We start from the raw sequence: 18,334 nt of genomic DNA on the forward strand, positions 1-18,334 counted from the left end.
AACTCCAAAGCACTCATGATAGAAAATGTTCTCCACATCCAGAAAAAAAGAACTGTGGATTCTGAATGCAGGTTGAACCATGCTGTTTCTACTTTTTGGTTGTTTTTTTTTCTTTTTTGAGGTTTTTCCCTTGTGTTCTGATTTTTCTTTCACAATATGACTAATGCAGAAATATGTTTAATGTGACTATATAACCTATATAGGATTGCTTTCTGTCTTGAGAAGGGGGGAGGGAAGGAGAAAAATTTGGAACTAAAAATCTTATGAAAACAAATGTTAAAAACTATTTTTACATGTAACTGTATGTGATAAAATAATGGGATTTAGCAGATACTCAAAGACCCACCTGGAGATTAATCTAAACTGATTGAATCAAGTGAGAGTGATTGACTGCTGATTAGCCTACTTCAAAGTTAACTAGATTGGGATCACACCTGGCTAGCCCTTAATGGATTTGGAGGATGCCAACCAATCAGCTTGAAGCAGTGTGTAAGGACCTCCTCTGTTCCAGACCTATAAAAAGCTTCCACAATCAGTTTGCTAAGGAGTTCGTGATTGAAGCAGGCTCCTGGCAGAGGACTTGAAGAAGAACCCAACCAGGCTGGAACTCTAGGCTAGATAGGCTTAACACTCCATGTGAATACCTGTATGCTTTAATAAATGTTTAATGCCCAAAGACTGGTGTTAAAGCTTCTAATTTAAGGCAATCACACAATATAGATTTTAAACATCACATGTAGAATAATAAAATGCTTTTATGATAAAAAAGAATGTTGCCTATTAATAAAGAATTAATAAATTAATAAATACTTGCTTCAAGTATTATGGAAAAATCAATTTAAACAATCCTTGCTTGCAGTATGATTGTGAGGAAAAAGGCAGGTGTAGCAACCTTGTTTTACAGATAAATGAGTTGAGACATAAAGTTGCTTTTTGTGAATGAGCTAACAGCAAATCTCTAGTCACATAAGAGGGGGAGGGGACTAGATAAAATCCTTGACTCTTACTGTGAGCAAGTCACTTCTAGAACTCAATTTCTTCATCTGTGAGTTGAAGGGGTCAGATTAGATGATTTCTAGATTTCTTCATGCTCTAAGTTCTTTTACTCTTTCACTCTGAATTTCATCCTTGCTCACTGATTTTTCTTTAATTCACTATATCTTCTTCATTTCTCAATCAATCCCTTTCAGATTCAACTATTTTCTTTCATCAATAGGAACAGAAACCATTTTATAGAAATCTGAATGCAAAAAAAACCCCAACAAAAAAACAAACAAACCCAAACAAGCCCAAACAAACAAAAACATCTGGAAAGTATCTTAATGTGAGGAGACATACTTTGTGGAATTAAAAAAAAAACCAAATGACCTCTAGGGAGGAAAAAAACCCCAACCACATGTAATTTTTATCCTGTTTTGGACCAATAACTATCTTGACAAAATTCAACCCAAAGGACAAACTTTTTTTGGAGTATTATAAAAGCCAGAAAATAGAACAGATAAAGAAAACAATTCCCTGACCTTGGCCAGGAAGGTTAAAGCAGGACTCTCCTAACAAAAAAAACAAAGTAGAGAATTAATAATCTCTCCCTACTTTCAATCTCTATGGGCTGCAGTTATCCATAATTTAGGTGAAAACAAAAGTTTAAAAAATCTTTTACATCACCAATGGAGGGTGCCTTCTTATGCCCCGCAAAGAGACTCTAACACATCAGTGGAACATTTTCATGGAGGTGAAGGAGGAGGAAAGTGGAGAGCAGTGTGTGTGGTGGAATCTGGCAGAGACAAATCATCCATCCATTCATCAACCTTATAAAACTTTAAATTCAGGGGAAACCTAGTTAAAATAGCAATCAGGTGCAGCTCCAGTCAATAGACGCTGGAAATAAATGGAAGGTAAAAGTATCAATGGAAGGAGTTGTCATAGAAAACTAATATACAGCCTGAGAAAATTTGAGAGAAACAGAAACTGGTACTGTTTTCAAGTGGAAGTTAACTGACTTCTTTTAGCCTGGCCACTAATTGCTTTCTCTTCCATAACTGCCAAGGGAGCTCTCCAAAGCCTTCAGGCTGGGCAGCCCAATTTTCATAACCTAAGGGTAGTTTTGCTTCTATTAAAAAGAATGGGGCATAATAGTTTTGGAAAAGGAAAGACCTTTGGATAAGCTCTAAGTATCCAATTCCAATTTTTCATATCCCTTTTAAATAGACCAGAAGACTGCACTTGATTCTGTCAGATTATACCTCTTCACAGATTATAAACATAATTTGATAATTGAGTGCTGGCTCACCAAGATCTTTTCTTTTCTAAGGTAATTTCAAATACCACAACAATTTTTGGGTCTATCCTCTTATTCCCATCCAACACAGAGTAAAATGCTTCTTGGGGGATACCATTAAATTGAATGAACTTGAACTACTTTCCCTATGCCATGGTTAAAAACAAATAAAGAGGGCACATAAAAGTGATCCTGGAAATGAATGCAGAATGTTGTCATTAAAGAGGTTATTAGCAAGCAGAGTTGACCTGGAACCTTCAACAAATATATTTAATTGGAATGTTTGAGTGGTAGGAATAGAAACTGTGAGAGAGCAGTATGTACCCTCTAGAGCAGTAATTAGATTGTAGGTTCTGTTAGTCAAGGTCAGCTCACTATAGGCACAGGGGAGTCCAGTGTTTCTGATGCTGTATCTCTCTCTCTCTCTCTCTCTCTCTCTCTCTCTCTCTCACACACACACACACACACACACAGCAGTGAGATCAAAAGTATTATTGGAAAAAGCTTCATGGGAGTTGTACTTATTCCAGGAAACTGTCACTTTCAATTTCTCCCTCCTGTTGAAAGAATGAAAGATACCTACACTGTGTTAATCTCTCATTCCTTTTGTATTTTAAAAATGCCCCCACCTCTTCCTTCTTTTCCACCTCTTCCAAGAATCTTCTCCAGGACAGAGATAAAAAGAACCAAGTTGGAAGAGAGTCAAAGAGAAGTTTTCTTCATTTATTTCCTCCCTAACCAATTTGTTTGAGGAAAAGACAGGACTTTTGTGGTTATTGATGAAGAACAGAAAAATCCAGAGGATTGGTGACATAATTAGTAGGTGGTCTGCTTTTTATGTTATTACCATTGCCATTGTTGACATGTTATTAACCTTATCAATAACTAGGTTTCTCCTTGATCTCCAACATAATCCCTGTTCTAATAAACTTAATTTATCAAATTTCCCCCCAAACTATTTTCCTTCATGTGTTTCCCTTACCCCAGCTTTTTCTGCTTTACCTCTTCAAATCCTATCCATACTTCAAATCTAAGTCCTATAAATCTTCATCCCTTACCATCCTCCAAACTCATAACTTCAGGGATCTGTCCCATGGAATACGGCATTCTAGGACCAAGATATACTGATTCATATATTAGTCTCAAATTGATTCCTGCCCTAGTCTTATCTCCCCAACTCCTTAAGGGAAGGAACCACATCTGTGTCTGTGTCAGCACCTAGGACAGAGCTAAGCATACAGTAGGTATTCGATAAAACTTGATAATGAAGCAAAGAGAATATTTCATTGCTTGGTGCTCACCACTGAATTCATTCTCAAATCAAAGACTGTGAAAATGCTTCTTTTACTACTTGCCACTCTCTTACTTGGCCTGTCAATGGGTGATTCTGCTGTTATTGAATGCAGGAGGGCAATGCTGCCCCTTGTTTCATTAATTTTTTAAAAATTCCTTTTTGCTTTATAATTAGCATAATGAAACCAGAATCCCTGAAAACAATTATCCATTTTACCCAGCACTAATCAATGTCATGTGAACGAGTCAGGATAGAAAGAATTAAGATCAGAGAAGCTTCCTTTCTTGATGCGATTTTGTATTTCCAGGGCTGGCTTCCCTGCATGGGGTTAGATGTTAAATTATCTCTTCTATCCTGTCACACTCTTGAGGCAAACATCTGCCATTTTCAGGGAATATTTCCAACTTAGTAGGATGTGGCTGTCAGTTCAAACTAATGTACTCGAAATACACAAACCAAAAAACACCACCACCAATGCCCCGGACTAAAGGCTTAGAAAAGAATTTTGTGTCATAGTAGCCTTAGAGAATAGAAGGTAGGAAGATTATTCATTCAGTAAATTTTTATTACACCTGCTCTGGAAGAAGTCACTATAAACATATTGATTTGGCTTACTTTTCAAGGTAAATAGAAGAACAGGGAATTTCTTTAGCAAGAATCCCTATAATGACATCATTTCAAAAGGAGAGGGGAAAAAATGAAGCTGATTAAAGGGTTCTCTCTCCTAGATTAAAAAAGACAGTCATGTAATTCTTTTCCATTTATCTATCTATCTATCTATCTATCTATCTATCTATCTATCTATCTATTTGTTTATTTATTTATTTAATTTTATTTCTTTTAGTGAGGCAATTGGGGTTAAGTGACTTGCCCAGGGTCACACAGCTAGTACGTGTTAAGTGTCTGAGGCTGAATTTGAACTCTGGTCCTTCTGAATCCAGGACCGGTGCTTTATCCACTGCACCACCTAGCTGCCCTTCTTTTCCTTTTATTAACAGACTTCTCTAATAAACATGTTGTGGGATTTTTACCCGACAATAGTTTTACACCACCACTTTCCATCTATGTTTTCCTTTGGGGGTATCAATTATGTACTGCTGGCCTATACTGTTTTGCCCCATTCATGAGTCCTATTGTTTCCTTCAAATGGTATTCTCATCTCATTGAAGGGCCATAAACACTAGCTGTCTATTTCTTTATTTTTATTTTTATTTTTTTGGTGAGGCAATTGGGGTTAAGTGACTTGCCCAGGGTCACACAGTCAGTAAGTGTTAAGTATCTGAGGCTGGATTTGAACTCAGGTCCTCCTGACTCCAGGGCCGATGCTCTATCCACTGCACCACCTAGCTGCCCCTGTCTATTTCTTATATCTCAGAGAGCTTCGCTTGGAAGATGCAAACATCACTGGTAAATGAGATGTTCACAAGCTCTTGGGCACAGCTTCCTCCTACAATGCATGGAAAGTACAGGTATGAAGTTAGGGTTGCCATCAGCCTACCCAAGCCATGTTATGTAAATAAAATGGGCCTTCCTTCCTTACTGAACCCAAAACATTTTCTATTACCAACTGACATTTCTTTCCCTACTGGAAAAAAATAAATGCGAGAAAAATGCAAGGGAACTTTTTCCACCACTCATTTGAATATACTGAACAGAAAGACAGAGGTTTTATTTGCAAACTTTTCAAGATTAAGGCTTGCTGTTTTGTATTACAACTGTTTAATGTAAACTGCAAGAAGTCCTGCCTTCCTTCATAAATGGTTTTGTATGTGTCCCTTAATGCAAAGGAATGAACCAAGAATCTAATGAACCATATCAAAATGTCAGAAAAATGTTTTAGGTACAATAAGAAAAGTGTGGGTAGGCAGGGGAGGGAAAGATCACAGTTATATGTAGATTTTCAGCTTTATAAGTTCAAATTTGGGGTGGGAGTGCTCTTAAGGTGGTTAACCATTATAAGCAGAGTGGTAGTTCTTTTTATATTTCTGGTGGCATTTCTCTTTACAGTGTGGATCATAGAGTCATAGAACCAGAAGGCACCTCAGAGGCCCCTCATTTTTACAGATGAGAAAACTGAGGCAGACACAGTGCTCTTTTCACTGAACCAAGATGCCTCATGGACTTTTGCATTTGGAATCTGCATTAGTGCATCCCTTGCAAAGATGAGGTGACTAAGAAAATAGGATATCCACTCTTCTAGCCCTGCTAGAGCTATTTATTTAGTTAGTTTTTGCTTGTTTTTTTTTTGTTTTCAATTTTTGAAACTTTGTGTTCCAAATTCTCATCCTTCCTCCCTATCTCCCCCCCACCCAGCTATTATTTAAAGTTAACCAAAAGAAAATGGGGCGGGGATTGTGGTGGGGGGCCCAGAATTTTGTCATTGATCCCATGGTATCAGTTTGTTCACATTCTATCCAGCTACTTCTTCCAAGTCCAAATTTATTATATTTCCAAGGGAAAAGAGATGTTAGAGAAACTTTCATTTTGTTTGTTTGTTTTTGTGAGGCAATTGGGGTTAAGTGATTTGCCTAGGGTCACACAGCTAGTAAATGTAAAGTGTCTGAGGTCAGATTTGAACTCAGGTCCTCCTGAATCCAGGGCCAGTGCTCTATTCACTGTGTCACCTAGCTGCCCCTTAGAGAAACTTTCATGATAGCACAGCAAATATATAGGAGGAAGTAATACCATTTGAGGTTCTCCTCATAGGGGAACGGTAACATACACAAAACTAGGGATAGAGACTGGCTCTGTGATTTCATTAATAGGAAATTCCTAGATGAAGAAACCCTTTCTACCCATACAAGAAGGTAGAAAGTTCTCCACAACTTAAAGTCTTAGAGAGTTGCCAAGAGGTTAATTAACATGCTCAGAGGCACCTCCCTCCCGCCCCCCAATCTGAAAGGCAGAAATTGAATCCAGGTCTTCCTGGCTCCAAGGTGGGTTCTCTATTTACTACACCTCCTGCCTTGAGCATAGTAGACAAATATATTGTCCCATGATTAATGAACAGACTAAATCAATAAACTAACAATCATGCCATGAGATGTTGACATGATAGTAGTTTCCTAGGTAGAAGGTATCTATCACTTTCATGGACAGAAGCCATGAGCTGTCACTGTTTCAGGGGTGGGAGAAAATATCTTCCCCAGCAGTGGAGTGAAGAGGGAGTAATTTCTTTTTGCCCATGCCATCCTGAGTAGACACACCCCTGCATTTTGTTCATTCAGAAGGAAACTAACTGCTCTCTGCATCCTAATTAAGCATTGGAGACTAGCCATCAAAATGCCAGTTCTTGGAGAGTTCACAGCTTAGGTCCCCTGCTGTGGGGTGGCAGCTAAAAACCAGAGGTACAATAAGGGTCAACACAATTAGTGGGCAAATCAGAAGTCCCTGATCAAAAAGGAAAAAGAGAAATACAAACAGGAGGCTATGAAGTCCAAATGAGAACAAGTGAAAGGATGAAATAACAGAATACATCCCAGAAAACTGGGAAGAACTTTTGATATGTGGCTCTCATACAACAAAACATTATAGTCACCTAAGGAAATGATACTTTTATAATCCCTCAAGGAAAAAAAGAAGGAAAGAAATGGGAAGGCTTAATGTAATACATAGATGTCAGTACTATATTGCTTGGGCACAATCTAAGAACGCTATAAAGTTTAAGATAAAGGCCTGATCCTCCCTTAAACCCAGGTCACATTTTTTTTTTGCTGCCAAGAAGAAATTTTAAAATTTAACATTTCCTTTTAGAGCATCTAAACACATAAAAGGCATCCTTTGCCTTAGATGATAAAATAAGCTTCAGAGAAAACCAGCAAGTTCACCCCTCACAAAAACATGGTTTTCTACTCTGTTTTGTTTGTGAAACCATCATCTTTTCAGCCTCCAGAGTCAGAGGCTTTGCCTGGAAAGTCTAGGCTAGTGGCCACCTACCAGCCTGAAAAGCCAGCTGCAAATCTATTTTTAAAGAGTGACTACCTTTATGTTTTGGTTTTTGTTTTTTGGTGAGGCAGTTGGGGTTAAGTGACTTGCCCAGGGTCACACAGCTAGTAAGTGTTAAGTGTCTGATGCTGGATTTGAACTCACATCCTCCTGAATCCAGGGCTGGTGCTCTATCCACTGCACCACCTAGCTGCCCCTATATAGCTGTCTTTTCTTTCACTATATTTTTTTTTAGTGAGACAATTGGGGTTAAGTGACTTGCCCAGGGTCACACAGCTAGTAAGTGTCTGAGGTCGAATTTGAACTCAGGTACTCCTGACTCTAGGGCCAGTGCTCTATCCACTCTACCACCTAGCTGCCCCTGAGTGACTACCTTTAAAAAGAGCAAGTCTGAGAAATCATAAACCCACAGACCTTCTTTTGCCCAATAATCCGGCAAAGAGGCTATTACTGATTTGCCGTGTAAAAGTACCTGGAAATCCCCTTGGGAAGGCAGCGTTTGTGGATGCTGCCCCTCCCCAGGACCTTTTGCCATGGTAGGAGATTTGTCTCTCCAGACACTGGAAGTTCTAAGGAAGAGTCTTAGAAGGTATTTGCCTTTCTCTGTCACCCAGCTTTCAAAGGTTCATATGTGTTAAAGTCCATCTAGTCCAAATCCTGCATTTTACAGATGAAGAAACTGAGGCTCAAGGAAGTTGTGATTTGCTCAAAATCACAAAGTAAATCCAAGCACAGTCTTCTTTGCCACTGAACCACCGAATGCTTTTTCTTTTTCCAACCCCTATGTATCCCTCATCCTGACTCCTGGGTATTGCAAAATCTCAATTAGAATAACTAATTGTTAGCTGTAGGCATAGAGGGAAAGGACAAAATGGGGCTAAACAAGCCTCAAAGAGGTTAGGAGAACTGCCCAAGGTCACACAGTGTGCTAGATGCAAGAACTCAAAATGGAACGGATGAGTTCTGACTGAGAGATACCCGAGTCAAAATGCTGGGGTGCAAGAAGCTGCTCTTTTAGATAAACAATCACAGACACCCCCCCCACCCCCCCACCCCCCCGCACAATCTCATTTCTCCTTAGAGTCCTTTTGCATGAAGAACTGTCTCAACTCCGTGCTACCACTTTCGCTGTTGGCTGCAAGCAATGCCACCCCCAACCCTTACAGGGGAAGCTAGGTGGCATACTGGAAAAAAACAACACCGCTGAACTTGGACTTAGGAAGAGCTGAGTTTCAATTCTACCTCAGACACTTGTTAGCTGTGTGTGACCTTGGACAAGTCACTTAAGTCTTTTCAGCTTCAGTTTCCTTAATTGTAAATTGGGAATAATAATACCACCCACCTCACAAGGTTGTTGTGAGGATCAAAGGAGATCATATACCTAAAGAGTTTTTGCAAACTTTAAAGCATTATATAAATGCTAGCTATTATCTACTATTATTGTTTATATTATTATTATTATTACTGCTGCTGCAGCAGCCTCTATTAATATTACAATACAAAGCTCTCCCTTCCCTTCCCTTCTTGGTCCGTGATGTCCTGGTCATGACTGAAAACTCAGCCTCCAGCAAACTCCCCAGAACTGATCACACTTTCCAACGTCCTGCCTTCAACACCGCTGATGCCCAAGCCCCTAACAGGGAAAGATCAGCCTAAAAACCCTGCTCCTTTGCACATGCACACACATACATACATACACACACACACACACACACACACACACACACGCACACACGCACACGCACACAAGCAAGCGCATACAGCTCAAGCACTTTACTGCTGGGGTCCCAGGATACTCAGAAGTAAAAAACAAAACGTTACTACCCACCTAGAGTTGAAGGCTCCCTCTCATGACACAGGGCACAAAAGTTCGCTCAGCCCTCAGAGCTCCCCTTGCAAAATAAAAGCCTCTTAAGAGTCCCTGGGATCTGCCCAGCCTTGCAGACAGCTCTGGATTTCTCGGTGCTTGGGTTGATTTTTTTTTTTAAAGAAAAGAAACGGTAAAAGGCAAAAAGGAAATATAGAAAAGGGTGTCCGGCTAAGCAAGATAGCACTCAGCCCGGGTGACTGAGGTCATGCGCTCTCTGTTAGCAGTGGCAACCACAGCTGCTCTATCCCCTTGGTAAAGTTACGGGGGCTAGAAGGAGAGCAAGTGAGTCTCTAGGAGCTCCGAGGGAGGGAGAAAGGGAGGGAGAGAGGGAGGGAGCAAGAGAGACTGGGAGGCAGGGAGAAAAGGAGAGAAGGAGGGGGCGGAGGGGGAGAGCCGCTCTTGCAACAGCAGCGGCAGCTCGGGCGGCAGATCCTGGCAGATTCTCCTCTAGACTCCAATGAGTGGGAGCTCAAGGGTTGTGGAGACAGCTGCTTGGCAGTTAACTTTCCCCGAACTCCAGGAGGTTGAGCCTTCGTTCCATTCTTCAGCTGAGCTCCCTGGCATGCAAGTTACCTTTGCAATTCTCCGGGTTGCCGCCTCTCTCCTGCTCTGAGGAGGCTGTGTGCAGGAAATATACATTGGCTGGGGCAGGAGAAAGAACGCAGCGGAGGGTGGAGAAGCATTGCCCTTCTGAATAGAGGATGAGTAGTGAGAAATCTTTAGGGTGGCCCATCTCGAAAGGGTGATGCATAAAAGGTCCCTACTTCATTGCATGGGGCTGCCTTTAAAGGAGCTGGGGAACGGGACTGTTTTTGTTTGTTTTAAAGAGAAAGTGTATTGTTTTCTTTGTTCCCATTCCCAATTAAGGGCTTACTCTAGACAAAGGCACGGGCGCTAGGTGCTGGGAATGCAAAGACAAAAAACAAAAACCAAACCTACCCAGTATCTAAGGTCTAGGGGCTTACCGTGTTTAGTCGACTAGGACATCAACATAAATAAGATAATTAGAAGATAAGGAAGGTTGGGGACAAGGACAGATCTAGATGAAGTGCTTTAAGAAAATTTGGGGGGGAGGGAGAACACTTCAGCCTGGTAGTAGCATGGGAAGAGAGGCAAGAGCTGAACTCTTTATAATTCAATTCACCAAATATTAAGCATCACTGGAAGGGCATTGCTAGGCAACAGATTTACAAAATCCAAAAAAGAGACCGTTTCTGTCCTCAAAGAGCTTACATTTTGGGGAAGAGGAGGAGAGATATTAAATGTACACAGAAGTCTAGTGTCTTTTCCATTTCACCTCAAAACCTCTGGCTCACTTGAATATAATAATGCTATATGCATAATGCATAATGCTATCCTTGAGATCCCCTCTTGGGGACCAGTCTGTCTTTATTTATTTATTTATTTGTTTGTTTATTTGTTTGTTTGTTTGTTTATTTATTTAAATTTTTAGTGAGGCAATTGGGGTTAAGTGACTTGCCTAGGGTCACACAGCTAGTAAGTGTTAAGTGTCTGAGGCCGGATTTGAACTCAGGTACTCCTGACTCCACCTAGCTGCCCCTTGGGGACCAGTCTTGATAATTTTAAGAGGAGAGGAGCCATAGGCTGGGAGTCAGGGAAGCTGAGTTCTACCATCACCTAGACTTCAAGTAAGTCACCTTCTTGCCTCAGTTTTCTTTTATATAAAATGGGGAAAACACCATTTGTTCTACCTGTCTTAAACTGTGGTTATTAGGACCAAATTAGCAAATTGGAAATGAAAGCACATCCAATTTTTTAAAGTATCATACAAATGTAAATGTTATTTCAATGCTGTAGTTATATTTAGATAGGGTCCATTATTGACTCAATTTATATAGGATCCTAGTTTATGAATTGTAATGAAGTTCTAAAGTCTTCCTTCCTTCCTTCCTTCCTTGGCAATGAGGGTTAAGTGACTTGCCCAGGGTCACACAGCTAGTAAGTGTCAAGTGTCTGAGGCTGGATTTGAACTCAGGTCCTCCTGAATCCAGGGTCAGTGCTTTATCCACTGCGACACCTAGCTCCCCCACCAATGTATTCAGCTCAGAAAAGAATTCCAGGAATTAGAAACAATTATTTAGGAAGCAAAGTAATTTTTTTCCAGTTTGTTTCATTTGCCCATTTGGTTACAAAAAATTGTCAATACTCAAACACCACTTTTAATACTTCAGAAATAAAGATCTGTAAAATGTGTATGGAAATACATCAGATAGTAAGAAATGAGGTACTGAATCATCATGCAATGATCATCTCAAGGCCATTGTAAGTGGGCAAAGAAGATGGCATACTGAACAGAATCCTGGGTTCTAATTTCAGCCTCAAACCAATTAGACCCACATTTATAGAGGAAAAGTGAATCCTAGAAAACTGGGATTTGGCCAAGATCACAGTAAATAGCTGTGTTGGAAAGAGGGTTGGCCAAGCTATATTGAATTTTTCCTTTCACCTACTTTTAAACCTAATCGATACACAATCTTTCAGAAAAAATTTAAAAGAGCTTCCAAAATCCATCTAACTCATTCCATATACCCCAAGGGCACAAGGCCCACTTAGGGGCAACATGATGGGTGTTTACAAATATTTGAAGAGTTGCCATGTGGAAATGGGAGTAGGCTTATTCTATTGGCCCCTTAGGGAAGAACTAGGATCAGTGGGTGGAAGTTAAATCAAGATGATTGTTTTCTTCCTTATAAGGAAAAATTTCCTAATAAATTATAGCAGTACAAAAATGGAATAGACTCCCACATGAAGTATTGAGTTCTACATCCCTAGCAGTGACATGGCCTTATGTCCAGTTGCCGGTGGTGTAGAGGGGATTTGTGCCACAGGACTAGATGACCTTTAAGGACCCTTCCAACTCAAAGTTTCTATGATTATTTCTTTGTCTTGCCTTGCTCCATTTCTCCTGTCCTTCCCACAGCTGGGACCACCTAATTGGAGAGATCAATCAACCCAAGGAAAGGGAAGCAAATGGATTCCCAGGAATACAATGTTTTAATAGCAATGACAGGTTTTTTAAAAATTTAACAGTCCTTTCCTGATGTCAGTGATGAATTCTGGCCCCTACTGTTGGTGAGGTGACTGCGCTGGAACTGGGGAGTAAGAAGTAAAATTAGACTTGATATAGTGACAGTAGCTGTCATCAAGCCCACCCCAAATGTTTAAATAACCCTTCTTGCCCCTCTTCAACCCTGCCCTCAGAAACATTCACTTAGACTCCAAAGAGCAGATCAGAAAAGTTCAATGTTCTTATTGATCAGCTAAAACCCTGACCTCAGTGACATCCTCACTTGGTGTGACCTTTATAACAAATCAGACCACACTTTGGACTTAATTTGCTCAAAACTACTTTACCTCTAAGGCTTTCAAATTCAGGGCTCCCTATATAGAACTTCTTTTTATTTCACCTGTCCTACTCCCTCATACCTACCCAATCTGCTTTTCATTATCATCATGATTTTTGGTCTTTCAATACCTACTCATTCTGGACCCTACTCCAATGATGCCCTCATTGACTACCTAAATCCTCTTGATCTTCTACTGTAGGTATTTCATAAGTGTTTTTGTTTTGTTTTGTTTTTTGGTGAGGCAATTGGGGTTAAGTGACTTGCCCAGGGTCACACAGCTAGTAAGTGTTAAGTGTCTGAGGCCAGATTTGAATTCAAGTCCTCCTGACTCCAGGGCCGGTGCTCTATCCACTGTGCCACCTAGCTGCCCCATAAGTGTTTTTTGAACCGAATTGTCACCTATGCCAGCCCTCAACCCTTTGTCTGCTTTCAATATTACTGTTTAATCCATTAGATTGAAAACTCCTTGAAGGCAGTGACAATCTCTTTTGTATTTGTAGCTTCACTTTGGTACAGTGCCTGGCTTATAGCAGTTGCTACATGTTAAAGGCTTATTGACTGACTGAATACCCTTTTTTGGGTATTTATATCCTTGGCACTTAGTATAAGCTTCATAGATGTGTATTGTCTGGCTGTTGGTTTTTTTTTTTTTTTTAGTGAGGCAATTGGGGTTAAGTGACTTGCCCAGGGTCACACAGCTAGTAAGTGTTAAGTGTCTGAGGCCAGATTTGAACTCAGGTATTCCTGACTCCAGGGCCAGTGCTCTATCCACTGCACCACCTAGCTGCCCTGTCTGGCCGTTGTTAAAGAAAAAAACCTGTTGTCTGGAATCACAACAGATTTATGCTGTCTAGCTTCATCTGGACCGTCATTCCTGTTCAGACATGATTTCATTCACTATCCTAACAATTCCATTCCACATACAATAATTTACCCGAAAAGGCCCCAGTCCCATGTTCCACATTATTCCTATTGCAAAATCTTTGTACAGTCCTTAAATTTCCAGCACAATCTCCAACCTCCTTCATAGGTAGTACATGCCCCCTTACATTTTATAGAAGATTGAGATAATCCTGAGATGTTCTCTAATCTTCCTCTTCCTTTGCAGGCAGATTAATCTTTTCTTAGCATTGCTACAATTCTGTCATTTCTTTGCTCCAAAACTCTCCATGGTTTGCCATTTGTTACTAAATAAAGTCCAAACTCCTTAACCTGGTTTAAATACCTTCCATAGTCTGGCTTCAACCTACTTTTATTCGCACTACTCAAATCAAGGGACCCTGTGCTCTATCCAAGTTTGCTGCTATCCCCAAGTGTAGTGTGTTATCGGCTATGCCAGCTATATCTCTCTCAAGCTGAGTGCATTTCTCTTTCTTGTTACCTAATTTGGGGGGGGGCAGCTAGGTGGCACAGTGGATAAAGCATAGGCCCTGGAATCAGGAGGACCTGAGTTCAAATCCGGCCTCAGACACTTGACACAAGCTGTGTGACCTTGGGCAAGTCACTTAACCCTCACTGCCCCGCAAAACAAAAACAAAAAACAAAAACATGTTACCTAATGGACCCCCCCCTTCACATTTTCTCTTAGCAAGAAACAAAAAAGAAGACTAATTGGCTTTTGTCAAGGCATTCAAAATTTCGATTTTTTGTTCTATAGAGAATAACTTCTAGCATTCATTCCTGTCTTTCTGAGTCACTGACTTTAGGTGTCTCTACTTATAATCTTTCCACAATCTACATTTTTTTATTTTTAAAAGGAAATTTAGTGGATTCAAGAATTCTGTTATGGTTTTTAATTAATGACTTCTTCCTGATAGATACAAATACCTTTCCTAAACTGAGGTACCATTTAAATCCTAAAGCATGGGAACATTTGAGTGGAGGAGAGAAGCACCAGATGCAGCTGGGATGATTATTTGGCCCTTTGTCACAAAATGTTAATCTTCACAGCTCCATGTTTGTTATTATAGGGATCAACCCTCACCCACAATTGAAGCCAGAAGATTCAAGGAGCTGTCCATCACCATATAGGCAGAGGCATGGCAGCTCAGTATTCAAATAGCTTAAAACTCAGCGGAAAGAGTTAAGCTGGAGCCTAACTCCTGATTCCTGTGCTTCCTTTTCCTCTTATTTAGTGGGTTCCTCACTTAGGATTCTATTTTAAATAATATTTTCTATTTTTCCATTAACAAAAGTCTATTTTCTATCCTCTTGCCCACTGGAAAGAAAAAGGAAAAATAAAACCCTTGTAATATATTCATAGTTAAGCAAAAGAAATTCCTGTATTGGCTATGTCAAAAAATATATATACACATACACATACACACATATATGTATATAGATATATTTATGTATGTACATATATAATATATATGTATGTGTGTGTAGATATATATAATTCACCACCCTGAGTCCACCTTCCCTCTGTCATAATCCCTTTCCCAAAGCATACCTCCATTTACCAACACAAAAGTATGTAAAAGAGCGAGATTACAAGACCTATTTTTATGGACCTTGCTTTTTCATTTTGCAGAAGTTTAAGTGGAAATATGACTCCTGCAGTACAGCTTGCTAACACTTCAAAAAAAAAAAGTAGCAGCAGCAATATTTACCCCTATCCCAACTTGGTAATATTAACCAGCTTCTGGTCCCTAGTCTTTTGTTTCTTTCCCTGTTCACACACAATTCATAACTCTGACATATCAGTTTTGAAAAAAGAGCCTTCATTCTACAGCACTGTCACCTCCATAATTAGACAAACAGGCATGGTGTTACAATATCACTACAGTGTCAGTGCTCACCATCTAATGAATTATTCACCCGCTGAGAGTGTGATCTGTTATAAGGTTCAAAATAGGTTGTTCCAATGTTGTAGGTAAAAATCTCAGAGAGATCCTGGGAAACCCCAAGGCTTGTTTTAGCAGTCAAAGAAACTGACCTCTGCAAGGAAGTTGGCATTAAAATTTACTTTTTCTCGGGGTTATATTTTCATCACGAACTGCTAGACAGGGACTGGATCAGCTGTCTGTTAGCAATCAGATGAATGTACAAGTGGCTGGGAAAACGCTTTACTTCTCTGTTCCCTCTTTCCCTGCTCCTCCCACAACATGTCTGAAAGGCCTGAAGGGTACTGAAGGGTACTCCATTATATGGAGCCAAGATGGTGGCAAAAGGCAGAATGAAGAAAAGCCTTTGGACATTGGTGGCTTCTCGAAGATAAGAAAGTGCACAAATACACCTGAGGGAGTAGCTTTCAGCTCCAAGAGCTGTATTAGAAAAGGAATTCAAGTTCAACAGCTGCTAGCTTGCAATGCCCATTGTGTTCCATGTACTAATTCAGAGTGTCTGTCTTCTCTCTACAACACAGAGAATACACTTCCCCCCCTTATATCCACACTGATAGACATTTCATTCAATTCAAGTGCCTGGTACAATACAAATATTAGTCAACTGACTATTGGCTATTTAATGTCTGTACAGTTAACAGTGTGCCAATGTATCCTTTTACTGGCTTCCTTCCAAGTATAAAAAAGGCTGTCAGAAAGGAGGGGGACTCACTTATATTAAAATTTGAAAGAGAAACAGGCTTAAATTGATGCACGGGACTGAGTTAAAGATAAGGGAGAATTTTCCCATTGTGTAAGTTGTTGAACATTGGAATGGATGACTGAGGGAGTCTACTCATTCTCCTTTTCTCTTCTTTTCTGGGGAACTTTATCACTGGGAAAAACACCATTTTAAGAAGTCCCTAGGGGCAGCTAGATGGTGCAGTGGATAGAGCACTGGCCCTGGATTCAGGAGTACCTGATTCAAATCCGGCCTCGGACACTTGACACTTACTAGCTGTGTGACCCTGGGCAAGTCACTTAACCCCCATTGCTCCGCAAAGAAAAAAAAAGAAGAAGTGCCTAGGGGGCAGCTAGGTGGCACAGTGGATAGAGCACCTGCCCTGGAGTCTGGAGTACCTGAGTTCAAATCCGGCCTCAGACACTTACTAGCTGTTTGACCCTGGGCACATTGCCTGCAAAACACAAAAACAAAAACAAAAAAATGAAAGATATGATTCCAGACTCTCTTTAGAGAGAGATTGCAGAGAACAGGAAAAAAAAAAAAAAGATTTTGGAAGGCAAACGTGTAAGGGAAAGCTGGATCTTCAACGTGTCCCCAATTTCTAGCTTGCCTGCTTCTAGCTTGACTATGGAAAATTTCCATCAGGGTGAAATCAAGGCCTCACTGTACAAAAATATTTATAGCGGCTCTTTTTGTAATGGCAAAGACTTAGAAATTGAAGGGATGCCCATTAAATGGGTAATGGCTGAGCAAGTTGCAGTATATGATTGTGATGGAATTCTATTGTGCTAGAAGAAATTATGAGCAGGATGATTTTATCAAAGACTTATATGAACATGCAAAATGAAGTGAGCAGACATTGTACACAATAACAGCAATATTGTGAGGATGATCACCTGTGAAAGACTTACCTGTTCTGATCAAGACAATGATCTGAGACAATTGCAAAATGATGAAAAATGTTATCTGCCTCCAGAAAGAGAACTGATGAACTTTGTACGCACACTGAAGTGTGCTTTTAAAAACTTTCTATATTTTTCTTGTTTTTTTTTTTTTTGGTCTGTGTTTTCTTTTGCAACACAACTAATATGGAAGTGTTTTGCATGACTTCACACATATAATCAATATTAAATTATTTGCCTTCTCAAGAATGAAGGAAGGGCAAGAGAGAGAAAATTTGAAACTCAAAATTTTTTAAATGTTAAAAAATGTTTTACATTTCATTAGGAAATATTTACCAAAATAAAGTAAAAATGTATTAAAATGGGAAATCATATGATTCAGACTGAGAAACTGAAAAAGAAGAGACCTCTGATAAGAGAAATTATTTATATCCCATATGTAGATTTAGTTTGCTGGAGTGATGTTTAAAGCTCAAAAGAAGCTTGTTTCCCCATTAAAAATATCTTTTGCTCCCCAGATTTTCAAGAATATACATAGTGTTCTGCTTTTGGTACTTTCATCCCTAACCCTTCCTATGAGCAGATTATTTTATTCTCCCCTCCAGCAAGTTACAACGGCTCAAAGAAGGCTTTAATGGAACCATACATTCCAGCTTCTCCTAATGCTTAGCAACTAGGACGTTCCAAGAAGCCCCTATAAATAAGCGTGTTCGGGTGTGTGTGCCGGTGCTTTTATGTTCTCTCCCTGTGGTTGTTGTTTTGGCAAGCTTTCCTCAAGTCTCATTAATATGCAGGCAAAACCCCTGAAAACTCGTTCTGCAGTACTCCATGGCTGAAGTAGACAAGAACCCAGCCTGCCAAGGAGTGATCAAAGCTGGGTTAATCTCCTCTAATCTCATAACCAGAAGATGATACATTTCCAGTATGGGGAACATCCCAGAGATACAGTACTACTCAGTGACAGCTCCTGAGACTTCATGGGTTGTTATTTTGGAAGGGAAGTTTTATGGGCATATGTAGTATAATAATAAGTAACATTTATATAATACTTTAAGGCTAACAAAGCAATTTTCATATATTATCTTATCCTTACAACTTTATTATATA

General features: G+C 39.9%; 1 protein-coding gene across 2 annotated transcripts in view; it reads right to left on the reverse strand.

Moving 5' to 3' along the window:
• The window catches only part of RIPOR2 (RHO family interacting cell polarization regulator 2), a 104,922-nt gene extending 95,130 nt beyond the window's left edge, over positions 1 to 9,792 (reverse strand). Inside the window, exon 1 of one of the 2 annotated variants that reach the window (XM_043976011.1) lies at positions 9,346 to 9,790. The gene's annotated coding sequence lies outside the window, so the exon portion shown is untranslated. Of the gene's footprint in view, positions 1 to 9,345 lie in introns of both variants that reach the window. The other variant, XM_043976013.1, reaches the window with a different exon arrangement.
• Positions 9,793 to 18,334: the final 8,542 nt, after the last annotated feature.

The sequence above is a fragment of the Dromiciops gliroides genome, chromosome 1 (genome assembly GCF_019393635.1).
Source record: "Dromiciops gliroides isolate mDroGli1 chromosome 1, mDroGli1.pri, whole genome shotgun sequence".
Classification (NCBI taxonomy): domain Eukaryota; kingdom Metazoa; phylum Chordata; class Mammalia; order Microbiotheria; family Microbiotheriidae; genus Dromiciops; species Dromiciops gliroides.